Source organism: Salmo trutta, chromosome 3 (assembly GCF_901001165.1).
Source record: "Salmo trutta chromosome 3, fSalTru1.1, whole genome shotgun sequence".
NCBI classification, from domain to species: Eukaryota; Metazoa; Chordata; class Actinopteri; order Salmoniformes; family Salmonidae; genus Salmo; species Salmo trutta.
This window is the reverse complement of record NC_042959.1, coordinates 24,883,594-24,899,791: the sequence shown is the minus strand read 5'-3', so window position 1 is coordinate 24,899,791 and position 16,198 is coordinate 24,883,594. Positions and strand designations below refer to the sequence as shown.

General features: G+C 40.2%; 1 protein-coding gene across 5 annotated transcripts in view; it reads right to left on the bottom strand.

The window, feature by feature from the left end:
• LOC115170895 (leucine-rich repeat and immunoglobulin-like domain-containing nogo receptor-interacting protein 2) overlaps window positions 1-16,198 on the bottom strand; it is a 303,513-nt gene that overhangs the window by 161,099 nt on the left and 126,216 nt on the right. Inside the window, exon 1 of one of the 5 annotated variants that reach the window (XM_029727282.1) lies at window positions 14,708-14,838. The exons of 3 other annotated variants lie outside the window; for them this stretch is intronic. The gene's annotated coding sequence lies outside the window, so the exon portion shown is untranslated. Of the gene's footprint in view, window positions 1-12,449; window positions 13,274-14,707; window positions 14,839-16,198 lie in introns of those variants that run through there. One more of the 5 variants, XM_029727290.1, reaches the window with a different exon arrangement.

Genomic DNA, 16,198 nt, shown 5'->3' with positions numbered 1-16,198 from the left:
AGACATTATATGGTTACAACATTGAATATTTTGGTGAAGAACCGTATTTTAAGATTCCACAGGAGGGCACACCGGGCTACGCAATGAAAAGTTGACATGCAAGTCTTTTTTTTTTTACCGGAAGGCTAGCCAATTAGTCAACTATCTAGTAAACACTTCGGATACGAGGACGGTTTCTCATTTTTGAACAAAATGAAACAGATATATTTTGTAATTGAGGAGAATATTGAGGTGGCCGATCACTGGGGACCGTATTGCCAGTAATATGGGACTTGTTTTTTTTGCTAAGCCATTTATCAAAAAGCTGATAGTAGTGGTATTTCCACTGAAATGTTAAACATGCTAATTGCTGACCCGTTAAAATTTTTACGACATCAATAATTACAAAACATTGATGGCTTGATCACAAGAAAACACTGTTGAAGGTAATATATTTCTTAAACGATATTGAATATGCAGATAATATGGGGTTCCACACTATGCTTCTATTATCATGAAGGCATACTCACAAGGATCCTTTTGAAATTTGATCTAGTGTATATTTTTTACATACAATTTTGAATGATTTATCTTCAGGACAAAAAAATAGCCCTTTTAGTGATATTGACCCTTAAATGTAAATGTGAACTGAGTTTTATGTAATTGTAAACTGAGTTATTTAAATGTAAACTGAGTTTTATGTAAATGTGAACTGAGTTATTTAAATGTAAACTGAGTTTTATGTAAACGTGAACAGTTTCATGTAAATGTAAGCTGAACTTTACGACCATCTAAACAGCAGTAGAAAACTTCATAAAAAATGCTGCATATTGTAAATACTCAGAGTATAGAAAAATAACAGTATGTTGCGAGGACAAGCCATTCCAGGTAATTTGTCCAGCGAGTTTAGGTCTTTAGTTTAACATTGGTGAGAGTAGTTAGGGTTACAAAGTGATCTACAAAACCACCACTCCACAAGCCACCAGTATAAGGTCCCAACAAACGTCTCTACTTTCCATGCAAAACTCTACACAGACTAGATAAATCACACAGGATCGAATTACCTACCTCTGTTACATGTTAGCCTGATCTTTCTCACACCATCCGTTCATGGCCCAATGCTTGACTCCATGCTAACACTGTCCTGAGTTGTATGCTTAAACATTTGTACTATTTAAGTTTTAACCTTAACATTTCCCTATATGGTAGAATAACCATCCAAAGGCCAACGTAGCTCCGTTACCTCACCCAAACAGGACAGGAATATGAAACCCCCCCCCAAGCTTAATTCAACACGCGCCACCCTATCACATCTCTCTCAATTGAGAATATTTTTTTCTCTCTTCACCCAGCACATTAAGAAAGAATCAATTTGTCAGCCAACATTTGGGAGGGGAGGGGATGGGAGTCGATGATGGGGAGGACGGTGGTGGAGTGTTGCACCTTGGGTATCAGGTGTCTCCTGCACTTTCGCAGGAGACGATGACGCCAGTTCGAGGGCCCCTGTGCAAATTAACTGAAGAGACAGAAACATGCATTATTGATCCACGGAGGCATAAGTGTCACGCTCACAGCACGGGATCGGGTTGTGGTAGGGGGTAATTAATCCACAGCCTGGTCCCAATCAAGGAGAGGATCATATCCCTCCCCCTCATCTCCCCCTCTTTTCAAACACTAGCTGCTTCCATTCTCCATTTAACACAGGAAAATAGGTCACCTGCCTGTGGGGCAAAACTGCTGTGTAGCTAGCTAGCACCGTTGGGATAGGAAGCACTGACAGAAAAATACCTGAGCTTGTTTTCTGCAATATAGAAGCAGCAGAGCAGGTGCCTGTTGTTTTTGTGCACGGACTACCTGTCAGTGTGCTAGTATCCTGTAATTAGATCCCACATGATAACTCTTACGTCACAGCTATGGTTTCACACTGTAGAATCATGTTATCCTGTACCACCACCACAGCACATTTTCTGTATACCACACGCTAGTCCTCATGTGTAAAATAGCATGCCTCAAGGACATTGAGATACAATATGCAATTAAAAATGTTTTAACAAATTTTGACCTTTTGGCTTTCTGATCCTTTGTGGGTGAATCTCAAAGAAGTGTTTGGTCTACATAAAAGCTGTATTTAATATGAGAGCTGCTGGAGTTCCAGCTAAGGGGGTGGCTGTGGCTTGCAGGCTTGACTTCCCAGTTCTTTCACCTCTGATGCCACTGCTGCTGCTCGCATGCCCAGGTCCCAGTGGTGGAGGTCAGTGCAAAGAACAGTTCTCTAGTACAGGGTCCCAAGTGATGCCAAACAAACCCCTCTCACTCATTGTCTTTGTGGCTCTCCTGACAGTTTCTTTGCACTGCAGTCATGTTGTGTAAGCTTTGCATTGCAGACACATGCCAGATCTCACAATGCCTGGATAGATGTTTAAGATATAACTGATGCCCGACTGCTCAGTCAATGACCTGGCATGCAACCGTTGGTTGATGCAATGCAACATTTGTAATGTAGTCAGACTGTAATGGACCACAGTGAATGGAGATGACAGTGAAATGGGAGTTTTGTGTTATATGCCTCTTGGTGTCATAATCATACTATGATTGTTGTTTGTCATTGTTGCAGTGGCCTTAAACTAAAGTTAAACACTATTTTGGCTGTGCAGGCAGTATAAAGTTGCATCAAAGAAATACTGTAACTCGTCACACGCCAAGAGCCAAACAAAATTGTTTGCTTTTTTACAATCCAGCAGATATTTGACAGGATTCGTTCAGCTTTGTCACACGTGAAATTGTATAGGTATTCCATTTACGCCAGTTATTGAAGCTTGCTGTTGTTGCTGAGTGCCTAAAAACATACATTTTCACACAGAAGTTCAGACTAAATGTGTCTGTATAAAAGCACAGGCTAAAGAGTGTTTTGGTGAAGCTGTTTGGTGTTTCATGTGGCGTGTGAATACTAAATCCCAACAGCTGCCCTGTTACTGTCGTGGTTAGTGAAGAACAAGCATAGCAGAGTAATTCCCTCTCCTTTCCAGAACAAATGAAGATATACCGTTGTGAATACCTATCATCACAGTCATTTGCTGTTTTAATTTGGTATCAAAATGAGCACAAAATACAAAACCGCCTAATTTCCCTCCATTCCACAAAAGAAGTGATGAACATAATGACGTGTTTACTTAAATGGTTGTACTACATGATGTGCACCATAAAAAAAACGTTGTTTTGGCTTTTTCTTTGAATCAATCAAGAGTTGGATGTGTTCCCTTGGCAGTTTATACAACAACATAGAAACAACCTAACCTAGTATACTGTGCCAGTCTGAGACCAAGCTATCCAAGCATTATTTCTCACAGGTAAATCAAATATCAATCATTTTTGGATTGGCAGATATAGCCTAGTGACTTCACAACTTGCATATGCATTAGGCTACACTGAAGACCTACATACTTGCCCTGTGCTTGCGGTTCATCCTCCTATTGCTTCATTGTGTGTAGGATGCAGCACAGTGAAGCCTCACATAAACTGCCTCTCTGGACATTCACCACCCTCATTTGGAAAGTATTCCGACCCCTTGACTTTTTCAAAATTTTGTTAAGTTACAGCCTTATTCTAAAATTAATTAAACAGATTTTCCCCTCATCAATCTACACTCAATACCCCATAATGACAAAGCAATATTAAAATATTAATATTTTTTTTGTAAATACATTTTTGCCTTGTCATTATGGGGTATTGTGTGTGGATTGATGAAGAAAAAAATGTAATTGAATCTATTTTAGAATAAGGCTGTAACGCAACAAAATGTGGGGTCTGAATCCTTTCCGAATGCACTGTGTATTAGTCACATCATCACACCCTCAGCCACGTGCAACATCCTTCCGTTCTTCACCCCCAACACACACAACCACCCCCATCACTCCCCCATCCATCTTTGGACCTGGCACCTAACTAAGTTGTTATGCCATGATGAACTGAACCAATTAAGCGGTGCACTTCTGCCGGGCAAAGATGCATCTCCTAATGACCAAGTCACCGTTCACAAGAGTGCTTTGCCATCCCTCCATCTATAGCCTCTCTACCTCATTACCATTCAGTCATTTGCCGTCACTCACGCGGACCAGCCACTCTCATTTACAGTGAGATAAACTGCTGATTGGGGGGGTGGGGTGGGTGTTATAAATCATAATGCACTAACAATAATGCACTAACAACAATGGGTAATTTTAACACTATTGTGGATAGGCCTGGTGGTGAAGTAAATCATACTAGATATGGGGTTTGTATAAGTACTTTGGTATGTCTATGGGAATATCCGCATAACAAGCTGGTGCTTGACACCCAAGCTACGTACAATAGAATACACAACCAATATTGTGCTTAATAAGTGGTATGCTAGTGTGGATATTGGAACAAAGACCCTGTTTTGAAAATAGGTCCAGGAAATTGGATTGCTGTTACTGGTAGTTATTTAGTCCAAGGAGAGGGACCAGATTGAGATATAACAGCATGTGTTTTAACAATGCATTTTAAAATACTGCCATGATTGCAACAATATGAAAATGTATGTACACTACATGACCAAAAGTATGTGGGTACGTGCTATAACATAATCCCCTTTTCTGGGAAGGCTTTCATTTAGATGTTGGAACATTGTTGCGGGGACTTGCTTCCATTCAGCCACATGAGGTCGGGCACTGATGTCCAATTCATCCTAAAGGTGTTTGATTGGGTTGAGGTCAGGGCTTTGTGCAGGCCAGTCAAGTTCTTCCACACCGATCTCGACAAACCATTTCTGTATGGACGTCACTTTGTGCACGGTGGCAATGTCATACTGAAACAGGAAAGGGCCTTTCCCAAAATTTTGCCACATAGATTACACAGAATCGTATAGAATGTCATTGTATGCTGGAGCATTAAGATTTCCCTTCACTGGAACTGAGGGGCCTAGCCCGAACCATGAAAAACAGCCAGACCATTATTCCTCCTTCACCAAACCTTACATGTGGCACTATGTATTGGGGCAGGTAGCGTTCTCCTGGCATCTTCCAAACCCAGATTCGTCCGTCAGGACTGCCAGATGGTAAAGTGGGATTCATCACTCCAGAGATTGTGTTTCCACTGCTCCAGAGTGCAATGGCGGCGAGCTTTACACCACTCCAGCCTATGCTTGGCATTGCACATGGTGATTGCATGGCTGTGTGCTCAATTTTAAACACCTGTCAGCAACGGGTATGGCTGAAATAGCCAAATCCACTCATTTGAATGGGTGTCCACATACTTTTGTATATAGTGTATGATGTTCGTATTTGCCTCATAAAAATTTCACATGAGACCTGCGTTGTCAGTTATGTGGCATTTCAAATCTCTATGAATCAATTTGACAAAACTTTGCTCTATAGTCAAAATACAATATGATACAATTTCCCATTTAGCGATGCAAACAAGTCCATATTTGGCAAGTCATCTTTACGTTCTACATTCTAGCATAACATATTTACCTCAGATGTCTAGGATTTCTGCATTGTAAAGACTGATTATACTTGTTCACAAACTGTCCCTACCAAAGAAGCAGCGTATTACTGTATGCACAATAACCTTATACACTGAGTGTACAAAACATTAAGAACATGGCATAGGCTAACTAGGTGAATCCAGGTGAAAGCAATGATCACTTATTGATGTCACTCGTTAAATCAACTTCAATCAGTGTAGATGAAAGGGAGGAGACAGGATTTGTAAGCCTTATAAAACAATTGAGACATGGATTGTGTGTGTGCCTTTCAGAGGGGGAATTGACAACACTAAATATATAAGTGCCTTTGAATGGGGTATGGTAGTAGATGCCAGATGCAATGCTGCTAGGTTTTTCATGCTCCACCCAAAGGACATCCAGCCAGCTTGACACAACAGTGGGAAGCACGGGATTCAACATGGGCCAGCAATACCGTGGAACGCTTTCGACACCTTGTGGAGTCCATATTCTGACAACAACAAAAAAGTGGTGGGGGGGGGTGTGCAGCTTAATATTAGGAAGGTGTTCATAATGTTTGGTATACTCAGTGTAAATATTGGATGGTGGGTTTGAGTAATGGCATTAACATTTCGAGCTGCACATTGTAATTCTGTATTTTAGAAAAGATCACAGATCCTTTTTAAAATGATTATATTTCCCAAAACCAGAATTTTACATTCCAATTACAGCTCCTGAAAGTCCCACTCAGTAAAATGTGCATCCCATCAAAGAGTGGGCCACCGACAGAAACGTAAACATAGGATCAAATGCAACCCATGTCATTTCCACATGTGAATAGCACTGCTGCTCTTTAATTATTAGTTCTTTTAATAAAAAATATGTACTTATCTATTTTGCACTTAACACTTATTTTTCTTAAAACTGCATTGTTGGTTAAGGCCTTGTAAGTAAGCATTTCACTGTAAGGTCTTATTTGGTGCATGTGACAAATAAAATATGATTTGATTAGATTTCTAAGATAAGTACAGTATATCTGAAGTACACGAGAGGAACATTATTTTGCAAAGACTTATATGGGGACATGGAGTAACAGGTCCTTCATTTCTTGGTTATATTATGATAATACCAGTGGTGGGAAAAGTACCCAATTGTCATACTTGAGTAAAAGTAAAGATACCTCAATAGAAAATGACTCAAGTAAAAATGAAAGTCACTCAGTAAAATTCAACTTGAGTAAAAGTCTAAAAGTATTTGGTTTTAAATATACTTAAGTATCAAAAGTAAATGTAATTGCTAAAACATACTTAAGTATCAAAAGTAAAAGTAAAAGTATGAATCATAATATAACGAGTACTTTTTGGTGTCAGGGAAAATGTATGGAGTAAAAAGTAGATACTTTTCTTTAGGAATGTAGTGTATAGTAAATATGAATAGTAAAGTACAGATAGCCCCAAAAAACTACTTAAGTAGTACTTTAAAAGTACTTTACACCCATGGATAAGACAGTTGTACTGATCTCGTTTGGGATATAAATTACTTATAGTACCACGAACAGTAAATGCAAGTCTGTAACACAATCACAGAAACAAAACTTTCCAAACACATTCAACACAAACTTGAACCCTGTGCCCCCTCCTTTCCCAGTAACCCTCTATGGTTCTGCCTTCCCTATCTCAGGGCCTCTCCTGTTGTTTGTTCAAAGTCTTTGCAATGAGCCCCTTCTCCATGTCTAATTTAAACGTTTTAAAGATCAGCATCCACAGAGGCTCCTTCTCATCCTCTGCCTTTGATGCGGCTCCAAAGTGTCCTGGCCAGCCTCCGACCCCTCAAACAAGGGTCTGTGTAGGGCACCTGAGTAGAGTTTTGAGAGACGGCACCGCCACCACACTGCCCCTCTCGCTCTCCCCTCAGTCTCTCTTTCTTGTGCATTTTCTTCCTGGCAATTAGGAGCTTGCTCGAGAACCCTTTTTTTTCACTCTCCTAAAATGTCTATTGTGTCGTTACACCACAAAAAGCACAAGAAAGAGTATTAAGGCAACCAGCATCTCAGATTGTTCTGATATAATTTCTGTTGTTAGGAACAGATATGAAGTATAATTTGATATGTGAGAAATTAAGCTAATTGATTGCAACCAAATTGGCCATTTTAAAGTCCATATAATATTCAATAAATATAACTTTTTTTTTTCTAACAATGAGTTAGACATGAGGAATCCAGAAGAATGGTCAAAAGCCACCCACGGACCCTCCACACCACATTTAAACTCAGTTTTTCACAATTCCTGACATTTAATCCTAGTAAAAATTCCCTGTCTTAGGTCAGTCAGGATCAACACTTTATCTTAAAAATGTGAAATGTCAGAATAACCGTAGAGAGAATGATTTATTTCAGCTTTTATTTAATCACATTCCCAATGGGTCAGCAGTTTACATATGTTGTGGGGGTGCTTTGCTGCAGGAGGGACTGGTGCACTTCACAAAGTAGATGGCATCATGAGGCAGGAAAATTATGTGGCTATATTGAAGCAACATCTCAAGACATCAGTCAGGAAGTTAAAGCTTGGTCACAAATGGGTCTTCCAAATGGACAATGACCTCAAGCACACTTCCAAAGTTGTGGCAAAATGGCTTAAGGACAACAAAGTCAAGGTATTGGAGTGGCCATCACAAAGCCCTGACCTCAATCCTATAGAAAATTTGTGGGCAGAACTGAAAAAGTGTGTGCGAACCAGGAGGCCTACAAACCTGACTCAGTTACACCAGCTCTGTCAGGCGGAATGGGCCAAAATTCACCCAACTTATTGTGGGAAGCTTGATGAAGGCTACCCGAAACGTTTGACCCATTGGGAATGTGATTAAATAAAAACTGAAATAAATCAGTCTCTGTACTATTATTCTGACATTTCACATTCTTAAAATAAAGTGGTGATCCTAACTGACTGAAGACAGGGAATTTTTACTAGGATTAAATGTCAGGAATTGTGAAAAACTGAGTTTAAATGTATTTGGCTAAGGTGTATGTAAACGTCCGACTTCAACTGTAAATAAGATATTTCTGTTTTTTATTTGTAACACATTTTCAAAAATGTAGAAAAACCTGTTTTCGAGTTGTCATTATTGGATATAGTGTGTCGATTGCTGAGGATTTATTTATTTTTTGATCCATTTTAGAATAAGGCTGTAACCTAACAAAATGTGGAAAAAGTCAAGGGGTCTGAATACTTTCCAAATGCACTGTACATGCAGCCTCACTCATTCATTATGGTGGATTGCTACAATGTTAATGGGCTACGTGTCACCTAATTTCCCTCTAATGAGAGCGTCCTTGAGATGAGGCGTTTTGATGAGTCGCACTACAAGTGCGCCATTTAACTTCCTGAGCCCTGAGAGGGTTGTACCACATCTCACTTCCTGCTCGGTTTCAGGCACGTTATTTGCATGAGACCTAGACTTAGGTAAGTACAAGTACACACAGCAAATGACCCTGAAAATATTTGACTTTCTCGTGCAGCGATACAGGGAATGGTGCATTGACTCTGTCAGAAACAATTAATGTAACAGCATTTCAATAGAACCCATTTTTTGCTGCCAGCAATGTTCCATCTGACTCTCTTTCTGTGTGCAGAAAGAACAATCTCAACAGATGAATTGGAGGAGTTGAATGCATATGGAAACAATCATGAAGGGGTCATTGAATAAATCATGGAAATACAATGCAATATCAGGGAAACTCTAGAGCGCGGATATCCAAACGCTTATACAGAAGCATAGCAGGATGACAAGGAAATCAAACGCCAGTCAGAGGGCTGTACAACAAGGTGTCGTCGTGGCAGGCATATTGTCTTGTGACGGAAACGGGAGAAGGCGTTTGACAAAGAGATGGCTTTGTGTCAACCTCTGACATTATCAAAAAGCTCATTAAAGGGAGAATGGGCAGTGTATTATACCACTCCTCCTCTTTCCCAGTACAGGTACATTACAAGACAGAAGACAGTCTCTTGTACTGCAAAGAGAAGAGTGATTTGTTTACAATACGTATTCTTATGAAACGCACAGATATGTGGAATATAATCATACATGCCCTTGAATCAACCGTTTTGTCATATTTTCATCCAGCTGTCAGTTTATCTATCCATCCCCCATCTAGCCGTCAATTCATCCATCTCTTCATCCCATGTCATTCATTTTGCAACAATGTGCTCTAGTGTGATGGGGGAATCTGGTTTTCATTGATTATGATATGAATAAATGAATAAAATCAGCATTAGAATGGCAGTATTTTTGGCACAGTGCCTTGGACAGCACAGAGTGTATTATAGAGTTCAAGTCACATCACATCATGCCTATGACCCTGCATCTTATTCTATTCTCTCTTTTGACGTTACATTGTGCAAAGAACTTTCCAAGCCCCATAAGGCAGTAGATTTCTGGCATCAAGAATCAAAGGCAGTCAGAACGCAAGGCACAGTTGAAGTGGGAAGTTTACATCCACTTAGGTTGGAGTCATTAAAACTTGTTTTTCAACCACTCCACACATTTCTTGTTAACAAACTATAGTTTTGGCAAGTCGGTTAGGACATCTACTTTGTGCATGACTCAAGTCATTTTTTCCAACAATTGTTTACAGACAGATTATTTCACTTATAATTCACTGTATGACAATTCCAGTGGGTCAGAAGTTCACATACACTAAGATGACTGTGCCTTTAAACAGCTTGGAAAATTCCAGAAAATGTCATGGCTTTAGAAGCTTCTGATAGGCTAATTGACATAATTTGAGTCAATTGGAGGTGTTCCTGTGGATGTATTTCAAGGCCAATCTTCAAACTCAGTGCCTCTTTGCTTGACATCATGGGAAAATCTAAAGAAATCAGACCTCAGAGAAGGCAATGCTACCAAACACTAATTGAGTGTATGTACTTCTGACCCAATGTGATGAAAGAAATAATTCTTTCTACTATTATTCTGACATTTCACATTCTTCAAATATAGTGGTGATCCTAACTGACCTAAAACAGGGACTTTTTACTAGGATTAAATGTCAGGAATTGTGAAAAACTGAGTTTAAATGTATTTGGCTAAGGTGTATGTAAACGTTTGACTTCAACTGTAAGTAGGCCAACATAACAATTGCCTGATCTAAACCCAAATTGTGATGATTCGATTGTGTTTGTAAAACAAAGAGCAAGGCACTACTTCTGCACCAAGGCTCTGTCAGTGTAGTCACAGTCACAATGGTTCAAGATAATAGTAAACAGACAGATGTAAACATTACGGACATACCCCAGTGGAGCTATCAAGGGTTGTTAAAGCCTAGTGGGCGTAACGTCTGTGACTAAGTGACTATGCTAGCGCATCTGGGCCACAACATCTGGGCGTGATTCTGTTTTAATTGAATAACTATCATTTAATGTTTTCATCTGAATTAACATAAGCGATTCATTTAGGAGTCAGGACAGCGTAAACTGGCAGCAATGTTCAACTTATGGGCTGGAAGAGTGCCTTGGGGCTTCGAGTTGACACTGACATAATATTGTCGTTGTATGGACAATAAAACCTTCCACATCTGGAAGTATTTTGTCATGAGCGTGTACTTTTGTCAGGCCATCCAAGAAGACCTCACATGTTCTTACTGTAGGCACATAGTAGTGGATATTTAGACAGAGAGAAATAGAACAGTTAGATCTCTGCTTTATGTGTTAGTTGTAAGAGCTTGTGTACACGTTCTGGAGGAGATGTTATCATGCACTTAACCATACATGTTTCTAATGAATACATAGAACCCAAGGCCATGCTTGGCTTTGCTAGTGGTGTCTGTGCTTATCCTAAACAGGGATATAGCTGGATTCAGGCTCACTTAAACGGTGAAGGCAATAGACTGTGAATTGCCTCGATTGCCGTGTTATGGTCCCGTGTGGCTCAGTTGGTAGAGCATGGTGTTTGCAACACCAGGGTTGTGGGTTCAATTCCCACGGGGGACCAGTATGGAGAAGAAAAATAAAATGTATGAAATGTATGCATTCACTACTGTAAGTCGCTCTGGATAAGAACGTCTGCTAAATGACTAAAATGTAAATGTAATCAGAGTTGTTGAGCGGCAACTTTATCATCCGCAACACCGACGGAGCACCGCAACACTGATGGAGCCCCGCAACACTGATGGAGCCCCGCAACACTGATGGAGCCCCGCGACACTGATGGAGCGCTTCAACACTGACGGAGGCCCGTAACTCTGCCGGAGCACCCCAACACTGATGGAGGCCGATAACACTGACGGAGGCCCATAACACTGATGGAGCCCCATAACACTGACAGAGGCCCATAACACTGACGGAGGCCCATAACACTGATGGAGCCCGGCAATACTGATGGAGCGCCTCAACACTGACTGAAGCCTGCAACACTGATGGTGCGCCTCAACACTGACGGAGCCCCACAACACTGACGGAGCGCCTCAACACTGACGGAGCACCTCAACACTGACGGAGCACCTCAACACTGACGTATTTTCCTCTCATAACTCATGCAAATATGCTAATTGACATAGAAGTGTAAACCATTAAGGCCTCAATTGTAGTAGAAAAGCCTAATGTATTCAAACCGCGATTCAATGGTTACTTGAAAAAGACCGGTGAATAGTGGCTTAAAACACTGTTTTAAGTGTTGCGGGGCTCCAGCTCACACTGGATGAGAGAGCATTACTGCATGTTTTGTTTTGAGGCTAAGTCACGCCCTGATTGTTCCAGACCGCCTACCAAACTCGGCATGAGGTATAGTTTACTGAGAGATTATAAGAGAGGTCCTAGCAAGCCATCCGTACAACAACAAAAGACTTGGAGAGCGGGTTTGTCGGATAACTTTGCTTTTCCTATTTTTAACACTTTGTTGGTAATGGTAATGGCAAAAACACTGAAAGACTAATCACAGAGGTTCTTCTTGGTCTTCAGTGTGTATTACATTGTGTGAATTGCTGGCATATTGCATATGCATACAAATGTCTCACCAAGCAGCGTCATAAACGTGTTGCTCTGCATCAGCATGACAGCTTGATTCCACATCCACCTGCAACAGGAATGTTCACAATGTCATATGTTTTTTCTTCTTTCACATTTTAATTTCAAATCAAGCCCCTGTTATATGGACACAAAGGCATCTACCACTGACCCCAATATTCAAGAGCTACTCCGTTATTCAGTTTGATATGAAGGCATTTCCTTTCATTGCCGAGCCAAACCCTGCTGATTGTCATTGAATGAATAATGTAGTTAAGAAATGTTTAAATGTTTTGTTATTCAAATATTCAGCACAATGGAGAATCATTTAGTTCAGAGTTGGTGCGAGTTAATATTAGTTAAAATGTCATGTTCTTTTCTTTATTCTTGTTTGGTGTGAATTTATAGACTAATACGTCCTTCAACTTCTGACGCCAACTGAGACCCAAATTGGAGTGCACCGTTTGTCTCTGTTTCTCAAAGTATGTTGTCAGGGAGGAGGGATGCTGAAGGTAGACAACAATGATCCCTGTACTATCCATCAGAGCTAACATCGCCATGGCAACAGCAGGACAATATGACCATGAGACTCTCTTCAAGGACTTTGAGTAAACAGACACATTTACCCAATGACATGTGGCTGATGGGTGTTTCTGAGTTGAGGTTTATCAGTCTGAGACAATTTCACTTTGTCATTTGGATGGAACTAGGTAACGCTCAGCCTACCAGAATGAAATAACTCTGACACAATCAAATGGGCATTTACATTTGAATATAACACTTCCATCTTTCTTAATGTTATTGGCACAATCAATGTATTATTCCCCCCTATTTAGATATTATCTCTAAACAGTGTACTTAGAAAATAATAAGCTTGGACATATTCATTGGATATAGGCTACTGTGCAAGCTTTGCTCAAGGAAATGATTGTTTTGATTTATTAAAATATCCTTATTGTGAGTTCAGAAATATTACAGCACTCATGTGTAGCACTCATCTGTGAACTTGTAGATCGAATTAGACCCTCTACCAATTAGCTAATGATGACCCAGCTAATTTCTAAATGGCAGTCTAACTAGTGCCAACTAGCTTTCACAGTTGGTGCCACTTTCCTCGAAGTAGCTCCTGCATTGGCATCATAGTGGCATTACTGGAATTCATGCACTCAATTATGCGTTATGACCTGGTATGACATATTCCGCGACATAAATGTCATATTCGTCAAGCACTGCTTTAAGAATGACTGCAACAGCACACTTAATGACATTCACCATCCTCTGGAGCTGATGATTTCATGGCCATGGTTTGGTTAGGATTATTGGATCCATTGAATCCATCTATTAAATACAGAAGGCAAGTAAATCAAAACAACAATTAAATGGCGTATAACAATAGAACACTGGGAATTAAAAAATAGCTAATCTTGTGTGCAAACTTGGTCTCCATAACTGCTCTGTTTATTCAGCCTCATCATTCAAGCAGCCATTCAACAACATTGCACCTTTTATCATGTGATCTGGATTAGACATTATGCAAAATTCCAGGTTGGGGAGTTTGAGTAATTTCTCTTGATGACTTTAAAGAAGTGAGATGTGAACCTCTATGGCTCTCTTGGGCTGTGGTCCCTGCGGATTCCCGGGGCCTTCCTAAATCTCTTCCCTTTAAAGGGCACCGAGGTTAAGCAGGTTCAATGGAGCAAAAAAATAATGAACCCAAGCGGGATAGTTAAGAATAGCACATCAGACGAGCCAGGAGATGACCCTGGTGGCCCTACGAGTCCCCAGACTTAAAACCCCTGGAAGCCCCTAGACCTAGTCTTTGTTAAATAAAACCCTAACTCTCTACTCTCTCTGCTCTCGCACCACCTCTGAGCCCTACCTAGATAAGGGAATTGCTCTCTCTCAGGTCCTGTCATCTAAATATAGTTGACACAGAGGCGAGACGTTATTTGCTCCTTGGCTGACTTTGCCGTTATCTATCATCTATCATTACTGTCACACGTCTCTGTCGATAGGAATGATGCCAATTTGATGTTGTCGACAACAGCAACGAACAAACGTGTGATTGCTACAAGGATGTCTTGAAATTCTTAATAGGCATGATGCCTCCCCTGGGCTGCTCCTATCGATTGAATTGATATTTACAGTACAGTTACATCAGAAGCTATGTTTGCATGTGTACAAGTGAGATAGAGATAATCCCACAGTAATGATGGGAGATCATTGTATTGGAATGAGTAGTACATCTAGGTCGTGGCATGCAACTTACTGTAGCAGATTGATCTCTGAGGTTCTGTATTTCACACAAGAGCAGAGAAGAGAATCGCCTTTGGACAGGACAATACTGTCTCTGTGCTACTTCTACCCTCCAACTGCGGAAAAAGTTAAGAAAAGATCAGAATTGAGCATAACTTCAATAAATGCCAATTGAACAGCCCATAGCCTGTACATAATTGACATCAATTCACCATTGGCATCAGCAAGCAGAAATAATCCAAGCTTGCAGTATACCTGATCAAATTGTAAGTTGTAAGTAAACATAGCTTGTTCCACTGTTGTACTAGATTGCTGAGTTTCCATTTCCATCAAGGACAACCTTGGCTCAATCCCCATATGTTATTTTGTGAAGTTGCTATCTAGTTAGACTCGCCTGTTTAGTAAATACCTATTCTCATTTAGTGGACAGATCTTGATACATTACTGAACGGGATATAAACATACGTTTCCTAGGGTGTTTGAAGTAAAATGCCCTGCTGCATTGACATCGTTAATGGTCACATGTTTCGGCTTCGTACTAAATGGCACCTTATTTCCTATATAGTGCAATACTACCCTATAGGCCCTGGTCAACATAAATGCACTACTTTGGGAATAGGGTACCATTTGGGACACATATTTAAGTGCACTGTCTCTCCCTCCATGTCTGCTTTTAGCTGCCAGATGATGTGTGCTTTCAGCACTGTTGCAAGCCATTGTTGCTAATGCTGTATGTAATTACCTAAACAAGAGACCCACTGGGCACAGATGTCAATTCAACGTCTATTCCACATCGGTTCAACATAATTTAATTGAAATGACGTGGAAACAACGCACCATTAATCTCCAGCCCAAACAGATTCAATCTGTCTATTCACAACCACTGTATCCATATTGCACGTATTATATTAACATTGTTGAGCTGGGCTCATTTTAATTTGATAGATTTTGTGTGTGTGTATGTGTGAGAATGACTGAGAGAGAGAGAGAGGAAGAGATAGAGAAATATTCATATTTTCATAGAAGGGCTGTGTAAATTATATAATTGGTTCGAAAACATAAGGCAACCTCTTATACAATATTTTACAATGTTATGGAGAACTTGTTACAAAATTATTCAGATTTGTCTGATTGTTAAAATAATTGTCTCATTTTTCTAATATTCTACCTGAATAATTAGAAGTTGGCAAAATCATTAGCATCTCTGTCATTATCTACTCTGGATATTCACAACAATCCTAATTGATTTTAACAGAGAAAAGGTTCATGTTCTGCTGTACAACCCCTTTCTCTTTTTCATGATTGTATGCTTAGAATGATTGGCTTCCATTTTGTCTACATGTTCTTGGTCCGATCACAAAACAGGCATTTTACCATCTGTGGACTGAGTAATGACAGCCCCCGGAGACATTTCACCTCCAGCAGACTTTCCATGATTACAGTGTCTGACTGGATCCCAGTGGGTGGCAGGGGAAACAGGGTCCTGAGCAGGAGAAAGTGGGCA